Below are 12,700 nucleotides of genomic sequence, written 5' to 3' on the forward strand. Positions count from 1 at the left end.
CTGATGGAGATTTGTCTTGTTAAGCGCGCTGATTTATCTGAGGGAATCTTGTAGCGGAGCAGGAGGAGCGGAGCTGACTGATGAAGAAAAAAACAATATAACTACAGGGTGAAGAACTGGATGGACAGCCACAGAATGGCTACACTTTTAAAGCATGGTATGGACTATTATGTACAGTAAGCACTATGTGGCAAATTTATTAAGAGCAGTGTTTTAGACGCCGGTCTTAATAGGACGCTATGGTGGCGGTGGATCCGCAGGAGTTATGTTGAAGCGCCGGCCTCTACATAGCTTTGGCGTATCCACCGTCGATTGTAAACGTAAGAGCTTCCTTGCTGTCTTACGATTAGACCATTTTCTACACCTAACACAGGAGATGGGCCTGCCGGCCTGCCACACGTGGCATATATATGTTTGTAAATGACCACCTATATGTTAGGCACCTTTATAATAAAGCATTCTACAGATCTGTGTTTGCAGCACTGTATGCTACTGTTATTCTGTGCACAGCAGGTCAAATTATTCGGGCATTATAAATGCATACAATTAATATTTGAGCACGGTATGGCGCTACTAATCAGTAAAAGTACTATTGACACCCACAGTCCTCGCCCTCCTGTAAGATCAGTGGGCATGAATAAACTATCCATACCCAGGATCCAACAAAGGATATTTGGAGATGGAGCCTTTTGTCCTGCAGTCGCTGCTCCCTGGATACCAGATAGATATCATCCTTATCAAAGATCAATCAGCACAAATAATACCAACATACAGTGCGCTAATAATACCAGTGTATACAGTGTGCTAATAACACCAACATACAGTGTGCTAATAACACCAGTGTATACAGTGTGCTAATAATACCAACATACAGTGCGCTAATAATACCAGTGTATACAGTGTGCTAATAATACCAACATACAGTGCGCTAATAATACCAGTGTATACAGTGCGCTAATAATACCAACATACAGTGCGCTAATAATACCAACATACAGTGCGCTAATAATACCAGTGTATACAGTGCGCTAATAATACCAGTGTATACAGTGCGCTAATAATACCAGTGTATACAGTGCGCTAATAATACCAACATACAGTGCGCTAATAATACCAACATACAGTGCGCTAATAATACCAACATACAGTGCGCTAATAATACCAACATACAGTGCGCTAATAATACCAACATACAGTGCGCTAATAATACCAACATACAGTGCGCTAATAATACCAACATACAGTGCGCTAATAATACCAACATACAGTGTGCTAATAATACCAACATACAGTGTGCTAATAATACCAACATACAGTGCGCTAATAATACCAACATACAGTGCGCTAATAATACCAACATACAGTGCGCTAATAATACCAACATACAGTGCACTAATAATACCAACATACAGTGCACTAATAATACCAACATACAGTGCGCTAATAATACCAGTGTATACAGTGCGCTAATAATACCAGTGTATACAGTGCGCTAATAATACCAGTGTATACAGTGCGCTAATAACACCAACATACAGTGCGCTAATAATACCAACATACAGTGCGCTAATAATACCAACATACAGTGCGCTAATAATACCAACATACAGTGCGCTAATACCAACATACAGTGCACTAATAACACCAACATACAGTGTGCTAATAATACCAGTGTATACAGTGCGCTAATAATACCAACATACAGTGCGCTAATAATACCAGTGTATACAGTGCGCTAATAATACCAACATACAGTGCGCTAATAATACCAACATACAGTGCGCTAATAATACCAACATACAGTGCGCTAATAATACCAGTGTATACAGTGCGCTAATAATACCAACATACAGTGCGCTAATAATACCAGTGTATACAGTGCGCTAATAATACCAACATACAGTGCGCTAATAATACCAACATACAGTGCGCTAATAATACCAACATACAGTGCGCTAATAATACCAACATACAGTGCGCTAATAATACCAGTGTATACAGTGCGCTAATAATACCAGTGTATACAGTGCGCTAATAATACCAGTGTATACAGTGCGCTAATAATACCAGTGTATACAGTGCGCTAATAATACCAGTGTATACAGTGCGCTAATAATACTAGTGTATACAGTGCGCTAATAATACCAGTGTATACAGTGCGCTAATAACACCAACATACAGTGCGCTAACACCAACATACAGTGCGCTAATAATACCAACATACAGTGCGCTAACACCAACATACAGTGCGCTAATAATACCAACATACAGTGCGCTAACACCAACATACAGTGCGCTAATAATACCAACATACAGTGCGCTAATAACACCAACATACAGTGCGCTAATAACACCAACATACAGTGCACTAATAATACCAACATACAGTGTGCTAATAATACCAGTGTATACAGTGCGCTAATAACACCAACATACAGTGCGCTAATAATACCAGTGTATACAGTGCGCTAATAATACCAACATACAGTGCGCTAATAATACCAACATACAGTGCGCTAATAATACCAACATACAGTGCGCTAATAATACCAACATACAGTGCGCTAATAATACCAGTGTATACAGTGCGCTAATAATACCAACATACAGTGAGCTAATAATACCAGTGTATACAGTGCGCTAATAATACCAACATACAGTGCGCTAATAATACCAACATACAGTGCGCTAATAATACCAACATACAGTGCGCTAATAATACCAACATACAGTGCGCTAATAATACCAGTGTATACAGTGCGCTAATAATACCAGTGTATACAGTGCGCTAATAATACCAGTGTATACAGTGCGCTAATAATACCAGTGTATACAGTGCGCTAATAATACCAGTGTATACAGTGCGCTAATAATACTAGTGTATACAGTGCGCTAATAATACCAGTGTATACAGTGCGCTAATAACACCAACATACAGTGCGCTAACACCAACATACAGTGCGCTAATAATACCAACATACAGTGCGCTAACACCAACATACAGTGCGCTAATAATACCAACATACAGTGCGCTAACACCAACATACAGTGCGCTAATAATACCAACATACAGTGCGCTAATAACACCAACATACAGTGCGCTAATAACACCAACATACAGTGCACTAATAATACCAACATACAGTGTGCTAATAATACCAGTGTATACAGTGCGCTAATAACACCAACATACAGTGCGCTAATAATACCAGTGTATACAGTGCGCTAATAATACCAACATACAGTGCGCTAATAATACCAACATACAGTGCGCTAATAATACCAACATACAGTGCGCTAATAATACCAACATACAGTGCGCTAATAATACCAACATACAGTGCGCTAATAACACCAACATACAGTGCGCTAATAATACCAACATACAGTGCGCTAATAACACCAACATACAGTGCGCTAATAATACCAACATACAGTGCGCTAATAACACAAACATACAGTGCGCTAATAATACCAGTGTATACAGTGCGCTAATAATACCAACATACAGTGCGCTAATAATACCAACATACAGTGCGCTAATAATACCAACATACAGTGCGCTAATAATACCAACATACAGTGTGCTAATAACACCAACATACAGTGCGCTAATAATACCAACATACAGTGCGCTAATAACACCAACATACAGTGAGCTAATAATACCAACATACAGTGTGCTAATAATACCAACATACAGTGCGCTAATAATACCAACATACAGTGCGCTAATAACACCAACATACAGTGCGCCAATAATACCAGTGTATACAGTGCGCTAATAATACCAACATACAGTGCGCTAATAATACCAACATACAGTGCGCTAATAATACCAACATACAGTGCGCTAATAATACCAACATACAGTGTGCTAATAACACCAACATACAGTGCGCTAATAATACCAACATACAGTGCGCTAATAATACCAACATACAGTGCGCTAATAATACCAACATACAGTGCGCTAATAATACCAACATACAGTGCGCTAATAACACCAACATACAGTGCGCTAATAATACCAGTGTATACAGTGCGCTAATAATACCAACATACAGTGCGCTAATAATACCAACATACAGTGCGCTAATAATACCAACATACAGTGTGCTAATAATACCAACATACAGTGCGCTAATAACACCAACATACAGTGCGCTAATAATACCAACATACAGTGCGCTAATAACACCAACATACAGTGCGCTAATAATACCAGTGTATACAGTGCGCTAATAATACCAACATACAGTGCGCTAATAATACCAACATACAGTGCGCTAATAATACCAACATACAGTGTGCTAATAATACCAACATACAGTGCGCTAATAACACCAACATACAGTGCGCTAATAATACCAACATACATTGCGCTAATAATACCAACATACAGTGCGCTAATAACACCAACATACAGTGCGCTAATAATACCAACATACAGTGCGCTAATAATACCAACATACAGTGCGCTAATAATACCAACATACAGTGCGCTAATAACACCAACATACAGTGCGCTAATAATACCAACATACAGTGCGCTAATAACACCAACATACAGTGCGCTAATAATACCAGTGTATACAGTGTGCTAATAATACCAACATACAGTGCGCTAATAACACCAACATACAGTGCGCTAATAATACCAACATACAGTGCGCTAATAACACCAACATACAGTGCGCTAATAATACCAGTGTATACAGTGTGCTAATAACACCAACATACAGTGCACTAATAACACCAACATACAGTGCGCTAATAATACCAACATACAGTGCGCTAATAACACCAACATACAGTGCGCTAATAATACCAACATACAGTGCGCTAATAATACCAACATACAGTGCGCTAATAATACCAACATACAGTGCGCTAATAACACCAACATACAGTGCGCTAATAATACCAACATACAGTGCGCTAATAATACCAACATACAGTGCGCTAATAATATCAACATACAGTGCGCTAATAACACCAACATACAGTGCACTAATAATACCAACATACAGTGCGCTAATAACACCAACATACAGTGCGCTAATAATACCAACATACAGTGCGCTAATAATACCAACATACAGTGCGCTAATACCAACATACAGTGCGCTAATAACACCAACATACAGTGCGCTAATAATACCAACATACAGTGCGCTAATAACACCAACATACAGTGTGCTAATAATACCAACATACAGTGTGCTAATAATACCAACATACAGTGCGCTAATAACACCAACATACAGTGCGCCAATAATACCAGTGTATACAGTGCGCTAATAATACCAACATACAGTGCGCTAATAATACCAACATACAGTGCGCTAATAATACCAACATACAGTGCGCTAATAATACCAACATACAGTGTGCTAATAACACCAACATACAGTGCGCTAATAATACCAACATACAGTGTGCTAATAATACCAACATACAGTGCGCTAATAATACCAACATACAGTGCGCTAATAACACCAACATACAGTGCGCTAATAATACCAGTGTATACAGTGCGCTAATAATACCAACATACAGTGCGCTAATAATACCAACATACAGTGCGCTAATAATACCAACATACAGTGTGCTAATAATACCAACATACAGTGCGCTAATAACACCAACATACAGTGCGCTAATAATACCAACATACAGTGCGCTAATAATACCAGTGTATACAGTGCGCTAATAATACCAACATACAGTGCGCTAATAATACCAACATACAGTGCGCTAATAATACCAACATACAGTGTGCTAATAATACCAACATACAGTGCGCTAATAACACCAACATACAGTGCGCTAATAATACCAACATACATTGCGCTAATAATACCAACATACAGTGCGCTAATAACACCAACATACAGTGCGCTAATAACACCAACATACAGTGCGCTAATAATACCAGTGTATACAGTGCGCTAATAATACCAACATACAGTGCGCTAATAATACCAACATACAGTGCGCTAATAATACCAACATACAGTGTGCTAATAATACCAACATACAGTGCGCTAATAACACCAACATACAGTGCGCTAATAATACCAACATACATTGCGCTAATAATACCAACATACAGTGCGCTAATAACACCAACATACAGTGCGCTAATAATACCAACATACAGTGCGCTAATAATACCAACATACAGTGCGCTAATAATACCAACATACAGTGCGCTAATAACACCAACATACAGTGCGCTAATAATACCAACATACAGTGCGCTAATAACACCAACATACAGTGCGCTAATAATACCAGTGTATACAGTGTGCTAATAACACCAACATACAGTGCACTAATAACACCAACATACAGTGCGCTAATAATACCAACATACAGTGCGCTAATAACACCAACATACAGTGCGCTAATAATACCAACATACAGTGCGCTAATAATACCAACATACAGTGCGCTAATAATACCAACATACAGTGTACAAATAATACCAACATACAGTGCGCTAATAACACCAACATACAGTGCGCTAATAATACCAACATACAGTGCGCTAATAATACCAACATACAGTGCGCTAATAATACCAACATACAGTGCGCTAATAACACCAACATACAGTGCGCTAATAATACCAACATACAGTGCGCTAATAACACCAACATACAGTGCGCTAATAATACCAACATACAGTGCGCTAATAATACCAACATACAGTGCGCTAATAACACCAACATACAGTGCGCTAATAATACCAACATACAGTGCGCTAATAATATCAACATACAGTGCGCTAATAACACCAACATACAGTGCGCTAATAACACCAACATACAGTGTGCTAATAACACCAACATACAGTGCGCTAATAATACCAACATACAGTGCGCTAATAATACCAACATACAGTGCGCTAATAATACCAACATACAGTGCGCTAATAACACCAACATACAGTGCGCTAATAATACCAACATACAGTGCGCTAATAATAACAGTGTATACAGTGCGCTAATAATACCAACATACAGTGCGCTAATAACACCAACATACAGTGTGCTAATAATACCAACATACAGTGCGCTAATAATACCAACATACAGTGCGCTAATAATACCAACATACAGTGCGCTAATAACACCAACATACAGTGCGCTAATAATACCAACATACAGTGCGCTAATAACACCAACATACAGTGTGCTAATAATACCAGTGCAGTACAGTACACAGTGTATACAGGACAGTTGTAGAGCGGTATATACAGTACATAGTGTATACAGGACAGTTGTAGAGCGGTGTATACAGTACACAGTGTATACAGGACAGTTGTAGAGCGGTGTATACAGTACATAGTGTATACAGGACAGTTGTAGAGCAGTGTATACAGTACACAGTGTATACAGGACAGTTGTAGAGCAGTGTATACAGTACATAGTGTATACAGGACAGTTGTAGAGCGGTGTATACAGTACACAGTGTATACAGGACAGTTGTAGAGCAGTGTATACAGTACATAGTGTATACAGGACAGTTGTAGAGCGGTATATACAGTACATAGTGTATACAGGACAGTTGTAGAGCGGTGTATACAGTACACAGTGTATACAGGACAGTTGTAGAGCGGTGTATACAGTACATAGTGTATACAGGACAGTTGTAGAGCAGTGTATACAGTACACAGTGTATACAGGACAGTTGTAGAGCAGTGTATACAGTACATAGTGTATACAGGACAGTTGTAGAGCGGTGTATACAGTACACAGTGTATACAGGACAGTTGTAGAGCAGTGTATACAGTACATAGTGTATACAGGACAGTTGTAGAGCGGTGTATACAGTACATAGTGTATACAGGACAGTTGTAGAGCAGTGTATACAGTACACAGTGTATACAGGACAGTTGTAGAGCAGTGTATACAGTACATAGTGTATACAGGACAGTTGTAGAGCAGTGTATACAGTACACAGTGTATACAGGACAGTTGTAGAGCAGTGTATACAGTACATAGTGTATACTGGACAGTTGTAGAGCGGTGTATACAGTACATAGTGTATACTGGACAGTTGTAGAGCGGAGTATACAGTACATAGTGTATACAGTACATAGTGTATACAGGACAGTTGTAGAGCGGTGTATACAGTACATAGTGTATACAGGACAGTTGTAGAGTGGTGTATACAGTACATAGTGTATACAGGACAGTTGTAGAGCGGTGTATACAGTACATAGTGTATACAGGACAGTTGTAGAGCAGTGTATACAGTACATAGTGTATACAGGACAGTTGTAGAGCGGTGTATACAGTACACAGTGTATACAGGACAGTTGTAGAGCAGTGTATACAGTACATAGTGTATACAGGACAGTTGTAGAGCGGTGTATACAGTACACAGTGTATACAGGACAGTTGTAGAGCGGTGTATACAGTACACAGTGTATACAGGACAGTTGTAGAGCAGTGTATACAGTATATAGTGTATACAGGACAGTTGTAGAGCGGTGTATACAGTACATAGTGTATACAGGACAGTTGTAGAGCGGTGTATACAGTACATAGTGTATACAGGACAGTTGTAGAGCAGTGTATACAGTATATAGTGTATACAGGACAGTTGTAGAGCGGTGTATACAGTACATAGTGTATACAGGACAGTTGTAGAACGGTGTATACAGTACACAGTGTATACAGGACAGTTGTAGAGCAGTGTATACAGTATATAGTGTATACAGGACAGTTGTAGAGCGGTGTATACAGTACATAGTGTATACAGGACAGTTGTAGAGCGGTGTATACAGTACATAGTGTATACAGGACAGTTGTAGAGCGGTTTATACAGTACATAGTGTATACAGGACAGTTGTAGAGCGGTTTATACAGTACATAGTGTATACAGGACAGTTGTAGAGCAGTGTATACAGTGCATAGTGTATACAGGACAGTTGTAGAGCGGTGTATACAGTACATAGTGTATACAGGACAGTTGTAGAGCGGAGTATACAGTACATAGTGTATATAGGACAGTTGTAGAGCGGAGTATACAGTACACAGTGTATACAGGACAGTTGTAGAGCAGTGTATACAGTACATAGTGTATACAGGACAGTTGTAGAGCGGTGTATACAGTACATAGTGTATACAGGACAGTTGTAGAGCGGAGTATACAGTGCATAGTGTATACAGGACAGTTGTAGAGTGGTGTATACAGTACATAGTGTATATAGGACAGTTGTAGAGCGGAGTATACAGTACACAGTGTATACAGGACAGTTGTAGAGCAGTGTATACAGTACACAGTGTATACAGGACAGTTGTAGAGCGGTGTATACAGTGCATAGTGTATACAGGACAGTTGTAGAGCGGAGTATACAGTACATAGTGTATATAGGACAGTTGTAGAGCGGAGTATACAGTACATAGTGTATATAGGACAGTTGTAGAGCAGTATATACAGTACACAGTGTATACAGGACAGTTGTAGAGCGGTGTATACAGTACATAGGGTATACAGGACAGTTGTAGAGCAGTGTATACAGTACATAGTGTATATAGGACAGTTGTAGAGCGGAGTATACAGTACATAGTGTATATAGGACAGTTGTAGAGCGGTGTATACAGTACACAGTGTATACAGGACAGTTGTAGAGCGGTATATACAGTACATAGTGTATACAGGACAGTTGTAGAGCAGTATATACAGTACACAGTGTATACAGGACAGTTGTAGAGCAGTGTATACAGTACATAGTGTATACAGGACAGTTGTAGAGCGGAGTATACAGTACATAGTGTATATAGGACAGTTGTAGAGCAGTATATACAGTACACAGTGTATACAGGACAGTTGTAGAGCGGTATATACAGTACATAGTGTATACAGGACAGTTGTAGAGCAGTATATACAGTACATAGTGTATACAGGACAGTTGTAGAGCAGTGTATACAGTACATAGTGTATACAGGACAGTTGTAGAGCAGTGTATACAGGACATAGTGTATACAGGACAGTTGTAGAGCGGAGTATACAGTACACAGTGTATACAGGACAGTTGTAGAGCAGTGTATACAGTACACAGTGTGTACAGGACAGTTGTAGAGCGGTGTATACAGTACATAGTGTGTACAGGACAGTTGTAGAGCGGTGTATACAGTACATAGTGTATACAGGACAGTTGTAGAGCAGTGTATACAGTACATAGTGTATACAGGACAGTTGTAGAGCGGTGTATACAGTACACAGTGTATACAGGACAGTTGTAGAGCGGTGTATACAGTACATAGTGTGTACAGGACAGTTGTAGAGCGGTGTATACAGTACATAGTGTATACAGGACAGTTGTAGAGCAGTGTATACAGTACATAGTGTATACAGGACAGTTGTAGAGCGGTGTATACAGTACATAGTGTATACAGGACAGTTGTAGAGCGGTGTATACAGTACATAGTGTATACAGGACAGTTGTAGAGCGGTGTATACAGTACATAGTGTATATAGGACAGTTGTAGAGCAGTATATACAGTACACAGTGTATACAGGACAGTTGTAGAGCGGTGTATACAGTACATAGTGTATACAGGACAGTTGTAGAGCGGTGTATACAGTACATAGTGTATACAGGACAGTTGTAGAGCGGTGTATACAGTACATAGTGTATACAGGACAGTTGTAGAGCAGTGTATACAGTACACAGTGTATACAGGACAGTTGTAGAGCAGTATATACAGTACACAGTGTATACAGGACAGTTGTAGAGCGGTGTATACAGTACATAGTGTATACAGGACAGTTGTAGAGCGGTGTATACAGTACATAGTGTATACAGGACAGTTGTAGAGCGGTGTATACAGTACATAGTGTATACAGGACAGTTGTAGAGCGGTGTATACAGTACATAGTGTATACAGGACAGTTGTAGAGCAGTGTATACAGTACACAGTGTATACAGGACAGTTGTAGAGCAGTGTATACAGTACACAGTGTATACAGGACAGTTGTAGAGCAGTGTATACAGTGCATAGTGTATACAGGACAGTTGTAGAGCAGTATATACAGTACATAGTGTATACAGGACAGTTGTAGAGCGGTGTATACAGTACATAGTGTATACAGGACAGTTGTAGAGCGGTGTATACAGTGCATAGTGTATACAGGACAGTTGTAGAGCGGTTTATACAGTACATAGTGTATACAGGACAGTTGTAGAGCGGTGTATACAGTACATAGTGTATACAGGACAGTTGTAGAGCGGTGTATACAGTACATAGTGTATACAGGACAGTTGTAGAGCGGTGTATACAGTACATAGTGTATACAGGACAGTTGTAGAGCGGTGTATACAGTACATAGTGTATACAGGACAGTTGTAGAGCGGTGTATACAGTACATAGTGTATACAGGACAGTTGTAGAGCGGTGTATACAGTACATAGTGTATACAGGACAGTTGTAGAGCGGTGTATACAGTACATAGTGTATACAGGACAGTTGTAGAGCGGTGTATACAGTACATAGTGTATACAGGACAGTTGTAGAGCGGAGTATACAGTACATAGTGTATACAGGACAGTTGTAGAGCGGTATATACAGTACATAGTGTATACAGGACAGTTGTAGAGCGGAGTATACAGTACATAGTGTATACAGGACAGTTGTAGAGCGGTATATACAGTACATAGTGTATACAGGACAGTTGTAGAGCGGTGTATACAGTGCATAGTGTATACAGGACAGTTGTAGAGCGGTGTATACAGTGCATAGTGTATACAGGACAGTTGTAGAGCGGTTTATACAGTACATAGTGTATACAGGACAGTTGTAGAGCGGTATATACAGTACATAGTGTATACAGGACAGTTGTAGAGCGGTGTATACAGTACATAGTGTATACAGGACAGTTGTAGAGCGGTGTATACAGTGCATAGTGTATACAGGACAGTTGTAGAGCGGTTTATACAGTACATAGTGTATACAGGACAGTTGTAGAGCGGTTTATACAGTACATAGTGTATACAGGACAGTTGTAGAGCGGTGTATACAGTACACAGTGTATACAGGACAGTTGTAGAGCGGTGTATACAGTACACAGTGTATACAGGACAGTTGTAGAGCGGTGTATACAGTGCATAGTGTATACAGGACAGTTGTAGAGCGGTGTATACAGTACATAGTGTATACAGGACAGTTGTAGAGCGGAGTATACAGTACATAGTGTATACAGGACAGTTGTAGAGCGGTATATACAGTACATAGTGTATACAGGACAGTTGTAGAGCGGTTTATACAGTACATAGTGTATACAGGACAGTTGTAGAGCGGTTTATACAGTACATAGTGTATACAGGACAGTTGTAGAGCGGTGTATACAGTACACAGTGTGTACAGGACAGTTGTAGAGCGGTGTATACAGTGCATAGTGTATACAGGACAGTTGTAGAGCGGTTTATACAGTACATAGTGTATACAGGACAGTTGTAGAGCGGTTTATACAGTACATAGTGTATACAGGACAGTTGTAGAGCGGTTTATACAGTACATAGTGTATACAGGACAGTTGTAGAGCGGTGTATACAGTACACAGTGTGTACAGGACAGTTGTAGAGCGGTGTATACAGTATATACAGGACAGTTGTAGAGCGGTGTATACAGTACACAGTGTATACAGGACAGTTGTAGAGCGGTGTATACAGTACACAGTG

At 39.7% G+C, this 12,700-nt stretch overlaps 1 protein-coding gene across 11 annotated transcripts in view; it reads right to left on the reverse strand.

Annotated features, from left to right (window-relative positions):
* Nucleotides 1–12,700, reverse strand: part of ZBTB20 (zinc finger and BTB domain containing 20) — a 665,609-nt gene that overhangs the window by 176,914 nt on the left and 475,995 nt on the right. For 7 of the 11 annotated variants that reach the window (XR_005777403.1, XM_040422894.1, XM_040422891.1 and 4 more), the window contains one exon: nucleotides 2–77. The exons of 2 other annotated variants lie outside the window; for them this stretch is intronic. The gene's annotated coding sequence lies outside the window, so the exon portion shown is untranslated. The remainder of the gene's footprint in view (nucleotide 1; nucleotides 78–12,700) is intronic. 2 more of the 11 variants (XM_040422890.1, XM_040422897.1) reach the window with 1 other exon arrangement.

This window comes from Bufo bufo, chromosome 3 (genome assembly GCF_905171765.1).
Source record: "Bufo bufo chromosome 3, aBufBuf1.1, whole genome shotgun sequence".
NCBI lineage: Eukaryota > Metazoa > Chordata > Amphibia > Anura > Bufonidae > Bufo > Bufo bufo.